A 6,129-nucleotide genomic window follows, 5' to 3' on the forward strand; every position below is an offset into this window, starting at 1 on the left:
AGAGCACACTCCCTGTTTGTGTAATTAAATTACCTACAGAGACTAAAGAAAGAACTGCCTTCTCTCTCTTCTGGGAAACAGAGTCCTAAAGACCATAAGGGACAGATGGCTTCATTCCACTATGTGTGATAGATTTCCAACTTATTTTCTTATGGGCATGCTAAACCATAATAGTTTGTTCAGCAGAAAGCTCCAAATAATTTTCAGTTGTCACATCTTGGCCACACGACAAAGCATAGATGCATTTTATCTATTATAGTATGCTTTACACACTCAGGTAACTAAACATTTGGATTTTAAAGTAGTTATTAACATACATTTTCTTAAATTGATAAGAGGCATCAGAACAAGATATTGAACATTAATTTTGAATTATGTGAATTGGAAACGGTTCAATTATTCATAACCGATGTCTATTACACAAATTTGCATATTAAAACACCAATTTATGAATTTATATTGTAAATTATTGTTATTTAATTGACAAACTATGAAAGGCAACTGAAAGATAACAATTTTTAATTCTTAGAATTAGTGTTGCTGTAACTCTTCCTGAAAGCAATCTTTGCACTGAACTAATGATATATTAAAGTAAATAAGGTAATTGCATCTTGGGTGATAATCAAAATGCTGAGGCAGAACTCTAGCTTAGGGCATTTGGAAAATACTGAAATTGATTTTTAGTAACTTGACATTTGTCTTTAAAAAACAAGTTAAAAATAGAGATTAAGAACAGCAATAAAATATTTGTCTCCATAATAGGATTTCCTAATCAAATAGAGTCATAAAAATAAAATCTGATGGTAGAGATCCTTCTTGTGAATACTTTCTAGATTTCTTTGCTCTTTTCTGCACAACACCCACCTCCTGAATTCCTTCCCTTTCTTCATCCCACTGTTGAGCTTATTGATTCAGCTTCATCTCTTTTCTGAGGCAACAATGAATAGTAGATTTTTCTCTTGCTCTTCTTAGTTTTGTGCATTGGCTCAGCATCAAACCCTTTGATCCTGTGTGGTCAGCGTAGCTTAGTGTAATAATCTCATAGCAAGTGAAAAATTCATATTTATTACTATCCTAAAGTTAGTGCCAAACAGAACGGTAATATGTAGATTGCAAAGGCTATAAGGTTTTAGCCTCTAATTACAGCTTTCAGGAACAAGACAGTGACTTTTCCTTGTTTTTTCTAGACAAGCAAAAAAACCTCATTGTGCTGGCTTAGTTTTATTCAAACTTCCTGCACCTCAGATTCTCAGTACAAAATGGAGTTTAATCACACTCACACAGCATTAATTTCTTATTGCCTTGTTAACAAATTTTCTCGCAGTTATGGCTTAAAGCGACTCAAGTTCATAACCTGGAAGCTTTGACAGTCTGGTTGGAGTCTCACTAGTTTAAAATCTCCATGTTTTAGGGCTCTCGGCTTTTCTGCATGCTCTGGCAGATAACTCATTTCCATGCCTTTCCAGATGCCAAGTGTCCCCAGGTCTTGGATCCCCACAGGCTTTCAGTTATCTCAAAGCCAGAGCCTTGTGTCTCTGGGACAATGTTCTTATGCTTCTTTCATTCCAGCCAGAAAAGTCTCTCAGTACTACTAACAGACATGTTTGTGTTGAGAACATTATACAAAACAAGATCCTTTCAAATTTTACATGGTCACACCTGTAATGTCCTGATGCTTATTTTTTTAACTTTTATTAATTACACTTTATTCATTTTGTATACCCCCCATAAGCGCCTCCCTCCTCCCCTCCTGATCCCAACCTCCCTTAACTTTCTGTATGCATGCCACTCCCCAAGTCCACTGATAGGGGAGGTTCTCCTTTCCTTTGTGATTTTAGTCTATCAGTTCTCATCAAAAGTGGCTGCATTGTCCTCTACTGTGGCCTGGTAAGGCTGCTCCCCCCTCAGGGGGAAGTGATCAAAGAGCAGGCCACATCAGATTATGTCAGAGGCAGACCCTCTTCCCATTACTAGGTAACCCACTTGGAAACTGAACTGCCATGGGCTACATCTCTGAAGGGGTTCTAGGTTATCTCCATGAATAGTCCTTGGTTGGAGTATGAGTCTCTGGGAAGATCCCTGTGTTCAAATTTTCTTGTTCTGTTGCTCTCCTTGTGGAGTTCCTGTCCTCTCCAGCTCTTACTATTTCCCACTTCTTACATCAAATTCCATTCACTGCCCGACAGTTGGCCATCAGGCTCAGCATCTGCTTTGATAGTCTGCAGGGCAGAGGCTTTCAGAGGCCCTCTGTGGCAGGTTCCTAGGTTGTTTCTTGTTTTCTTCTTCTTCTGATGTCTATCCTCTTTGCCTTTCAGGATGGGGATTGAACATTTTAGTTAGGGTCCTCTCTTTTGCTTAGTTTGTTTAGATGTACAGATTTATCAGGTTTGATGCTTATTAAAACAGCATACCTTCAGATCCATCAGTCTACATGTCTCCCTGACGTTAGGAATTTTCTACTCATATTATTGATAGCTTTGTGACTGGAGTACACACTTGATGTTCTCCATACAATAACTCAGGAAAGTTCCCTTTTTTCTCCAGGACGTTTTTCCCAGTGTGCTTTCTCAGACTTCTCTCTTTAACTTATTCAGAAGTCTAACTTAATCATTCCTATTCATTATGGACACTTTCATTTTTTAAGTTCATTTTGTTTGGAACACATGAATAATTTCATTTTAGCCCAGACCATAACACTTAGGTCCCTGTTCCATTTTACGTATCAAATGCACTTAATATTTACCTGAATAAGCCAAACTGACCGGTGTTAACCTACTAACCTTAAGGCAATCTGAAGCAGGCATCAAAGAATTTTACCTTTTAAAAATTTAGCCAAACCATGAAAACATAACATGGTATTGTGCCAGAAACTATGATTATTTGGGTGCTAACAGCTTTCTTCATGTGGATATAAATAGGATATTTCTTTTTCATATATTTAATGTTTATTTTTATATTAATTACAGTTTATTCACTTTGTATCCTAGCTGTAGCCTTCATTCCATTCCAATCCCACCCTCTCTCCCACAATTTCCCCCATGTCCGTTTCCAAGTCCACTGATAGGGGAGGTCCTCCTCCTTTCCATCTGACCCTAGTCTATCAGGTCTCATCAGGACTGGCTGGATATTTCTTTTTTTTCCTTTTTTTCTTTTATTTTTTTTAATAATAGTTACAGTTTATTAACTTTGTATTCCAGCTGTAGCCCACTCTCTCATTCCCTCCCAAACCCACCCTCCCTCCCTCATCTGTTCCCGGTCCCTTTCCAAGTCCACTTATAGGGGAGGTCCTCCTCCCCTTCCATCTGATCCTAGCCTATCATGTTTCTTCAGGACTGGCTGCAATGTCCTCCTCTGTGGCCTAGCAAGGCTGCTCCTCCTTCAGTGGGGGAAGAGGAGGTCAAAGAGACAGCCATTGTGTTCATGTCAGAAATAGTCCCTGTTCCCCTTACTAGGGTACCCATTTGGATACTGAGCTACCATGCACTATTTCTGAGCAGGGGTTCTAGGTTATATCCACACATGGTCCTTGGTTAGAGATACAGTCTCATAAAAGACCCCTGTGCCCAGATATATTTGGTCCTTGTGGAGCTCCTGTCTTCTCCAGGTCATACTAACTCCCCTTCTTTCATATGATTCTCTGCACTCTATGGAAGGTTTGGTTATGAGTCTCAGCATCTGCTTTGATACACTGCTGGGTAGAATCTTTCAGTGGCCCTCTGTGGTAGGCTCCTGTCCTGTTTTCTCCTACTTCCGATGTCCATCCCATTCGTCTTTCTAAGAGTGGATTGATCATCTTACCCCAGGCCTCTTTCTTGTTTATCTTCTTTAGGTGTACAGATTTTAGTATGTCTATCCTATCTTATAGGTTTAGTACCCACTTTTAAGTGAGTATATACCATGTGTATCTTTCTTTTGTGAAAACTTTTTATTGATTCCTTGTGAGTTTCACATCATGCATTCCACTCTGGCTCATCGCCTCCATCCTCTCATATCTACTCTGTCCTTGAAATATTTCCCCCAAATAAAACACACATGAACAAACAAACACACACAACCACAAAAAGAAAAACAAAGAACAAAGAAACAGCTCATTGTGGAAGCTGTACTGTGTCATGGTGTGTTCCACAGTGCAACCCTCTGTGCACACATCTTCATTTGCAAATATTCATTGCAATGAGTCACTGGTCTGGTTCAAGATCTTTGTCTTCTGTGACATGATCAATATTGGAACCTCATTGGGGCTCCTCCTGTCATCTCAGTGCTGCCCTGTGCCTTGGAGATCCTGGGCAAGGAAGAAGACCAACTCTCCTGAGTGCTGCCAGAGTTGAGAGATGGCATCAGCTCTCCAGAACTCTGCATCCATTGAGGGGCAGGGCCAGCTATGCAGTCCCTGAACATCTGCTTGTTTCCTGGAGGCTGCCTCAACAGGGAATCCCCATGTTCTCTAGTGATAATATGAGCCATGGACAACGACACCCTCACTTGGTGCTGCATAGCTTAGGACTCAAACATGGCCTTCCATGGCAGGTCAGGCTGGACTTCATCATAGGCCCAGATGGAGGAGCTGGCCACTCACAGCAGGCTCCTCCTCTGCACCCCTTGAGTCTGCAGTTCCAGCTCTCTTCATAATACTCAAGCTGCTCCACTTCTCCTTCTCTCCCATCTGATCACCATATACTTTTTTGCATTTTGTCATTAATATTTACTATTGATATACCTTTTAATAAAGCTACAGTTAATCCTAAACAGCAGTATAACCAACTCACCACACAAAAACTATGATTTATTTAGTTAACTTAGAGCAAAATGCTGGGCAACAGTTATTCGCTCCTAAACCTCCAAGCCCTCATAGTTCCTACCATTCAGATTTACCCACTATAGTTGCTTTTAGTGATATCTTAGGTCCAGTTTATTTCTCCATATCATTCCAAGACCTGTCCACCAGCTTCTCCTCTCCCAGCTCCTGCTCCTCTCTCTCATACTCCTTCCTCTTCTCCTGTTCCCTTCCTCTCCTGCCACTCTGAACCAGGATGCCCCACCCTATCCACTCCATTGCTCAACATTGGGGCTGGTTGTTTTAATTGACAATATAGAGAACAAAAGGTGGCACATTTACACAAACTTGAGAAAGGTAATGCTTAGAATAAATATCACAGCGCAATGTCCGTATTGAAACCAGATAGTGGGAGAGAGAAATCAGCATTTAAATGAACAAGGGTAAGGTGTATGCATTCCAAAAGAACATTACACCAACATATTTGCACTTGGTGGTGGCTACTGCTGCAGGCTGGCCACAGCTGGCTGGGCGGTCCCTGGATAACATCCTTCATCCATGCTGCATCGTGTGGCAGCAAGTGGGTGCCAATTGTCTACCTGTGCCATGCACTGGTCTGTGTGTGGCACGGGAGTCTGCTAGTCTCTGTCTGTCTTCCTTCTCCTGCACTGTGCTGCTGGGATTTGATTCGATTTGATTTTTATAAGACCTAGGCATAAGACACCTTTGGCCACTAAGCCAGGTATCAAGCTAGATGAACAAAGGACTGCCATTTGCTCTGCCCCTGAATGATATGAGAACTACACTACCAACATGGTGTCCCTTTGCCAATTGCCAGGGAATGTGGTGTTTTCTTAACAAAGGACTTAAAGTAAAGATTAACTGCAAATATCTGCTGTACTTAGAGTGACTAAAACTTTGCCTTTCCTTATAAAAATGCATGGCCCTGATATTCAACAAAATATTTTCTTAAGCTTCCCTAGTAGAGAGTTTTAAAATCAGTCTTTACTCACTATTTTTTTTCTCTAACATCTATCCAATGTAGTATACTAGGGAATACTACAGCCACCAGTAACTGACTGACAGTCTCCAGAATGGAACTTTCTAAGCTCTGTGCTTTTGTACATCACATTTCCTTGCATTTTTTGATTTGTATGAATTAACTTTCTAAATCATATTTACCTTTGACTTCAACTTAAGGTACAATTATCCCCTTATTTCTTCCCTCAGGATATTAAATCTGCTTTAGGCTTCCATAGTGCAATGATTCTGCAGTGTCATTTCACATAGAAATGCTGCTTAGTCAGTGCTTGCAACTAATACTAACTCCCCTTTAATCTTCAACTTCCTGAAGT

At 40.5% G+C, this 6,129-nt stretch overlaps 1 non-coding gene across 1 annotated transcript; it reads right to left on the minus strand.

Annotated features, from left to right (window-relative positions):
• Positions 1-5,474: 5,474 nt before the first annotated feature.
• On the minus strand, positions 5,475-5,617 carry LOC129677746 (small nucleolar RNA SNORA48). Its single transcript, XR_008720252.1, has one exon. It is a non-coding gene; the product is annotated as a small nucleolar RNA SNORA48 (small nucleolar RNA).
• Positions 5,618-6,129: the final 512 nt, after the last annotated feature.

This window comes from Psammomys obesus, unplaced genomic scaffold (assembly GCF_907164565.1).
Source record: "Psammomys obesus unplaced genomic scaffold, mPsaObe1.curated_primary_1811, whole genome shotgun sequence".
In the NCBI taxonomy this organism is placed as follows: domain Eukaryota; kingdom Metazoa; phylum Chordata; class Mammalia; order Rodentia; family Muridae; genus Psammomys; species Psammomys obesus.